The sequence below is a fragment of the Suricata suricatta genome, chromosome 5, assembly GCF_006229205.1.
Source record: "Suricata suricatta isolate VVHF042 chromosome 5, meerkat_22Aug2017_6uvM2_HiC, whole genome shotgun sequence".
In the NCBI taxonomy this organism is placed as follows: domain Eukaryota; kingdom Metazoa; phylum Chordata; class Mammalia; order Carnivora; family Herpestidae; genus Suricata; species Suricata suricatta.
In genome coordinates, this window is record NC_043704.1 from 152420419 (window position 1) to 152421777 (window position 1359).

General features: G+C 40.7%; 1 protein-coding gene across 1 annotated transcript in view; it reads right to left on the bottom strand.

Annotated features, from left to right (window-relative positions):
* ULK4 (unc-51 like kinase 4) overlaps positions 1-1359 on the bottom strand; it is a 492439-nt gene that overhangs the window by 417876 nt on the left and 73204 nt on the right. The gene's annotated exons all lie outside the window — the stretch shown is intronic.

The window sequence follows — 1359 nt, forward strand, 5'->3', positions numbered from 1 at the left end:
CTCGCCCGTGCATGCAGACTGCCATGCTCTGTGCTTCTTACCCTACACCACCGCTCTGGAAGCTGACCTCTCTCACCTGTCGTAACTTAGGATGACTTCCTCATGCCACTCTGAATGGTTTACCTCAAGACACATTAGGTTACTCCATCCTTAATGAGTCTTTTTGCCTCTTACTCAATAGGATTCAAAACATTATGGATAGAGGTGCCTGAGCGGCTCAGTCAGTTAAGCATCTGGCTTCGGCTCAGGTCATGATCTCACGGTTCTTGGGTTCGAGCCCGGCGTCGGGCTCTGTGCTGACAGCTCAGAGCCTGGAGCCTGATTAGATTCTGTGCCTCCGTCTCTCTGTGACCCTCCCCTGCTCGTGCTGTCTCTGTCTCTCAAAAATAAATAAAGAACATTAAAAATTTTTTTAAATAAAACTAGAACTAGGGACTATCAATAAAACAGCAATAATGGAAACACTACATGTCAAAACTAGTGAGATATAGCTAGCGCGATATAAAGAGAAAAGTTAATAGCCTGAAATGTCTTGGTGAGTACACAAGAAAGAAACGAAACCAAATGAAGTTACAAAAACAACAATAAAAGGCATAGTGTACAGAACTAAGGATAAAAAATGTCTCTTTCTTAAAACAAATGAAGGTAGGGAGGCATCTTAATTTATCTTCCCCTTTCCCGCACCTAGCAGCACATAACAGAGGTGTCGGAAATGTTAGCTGTAGAGAATGGGGCCTACATCTGAGAGTTCTTAGCTTAAGGAATAAACTAAATACATTAGCTGATTCTGATCAAGAATTCAAACGACCTTCAATCAGTTATCTTACTTTCGTTTTTTTAACCAAATGTGCTATGTCCTATTATTAGTCTTCTCATTGAGCAGATCTTCCATTTTCTACTAATATCAACTAATTCTCAAATTTATTTGCAGATGTGTTCTTAACATCCCGACAGGTGAACCTGAAAAGGTGAATCTAAAAACTATATGCAAGTGAAAGGAACAAAATTAACTAAGAGACTCTTGAAAAAGATTACGGTAGTGGGGGAGACTCCCCATGTGCTTAATTTGTACTAAATAATACAAAGTATTAATTTCGATAGTATGACACTGAGACAGATAATGGAGCAAGAGAACTAAACAGAGCCCAGGAAAAGACACCGATATGACCGGGGACCCTGCAGAGCAGTAGGGAGAGGGTGACTTTCTCATTTAAAAACTCCTGGGAGAACTGATTACTCATATTTATTTTTAAAGCTAAAACTACCCAAGGGTGCCTTGGTGGCTCAGTTGGTTAAGCGTCCAATTCCTGATTTCAGTTCAGTTCATGATCTCACGCTTCATGAGTTCAAGCCCTGCAT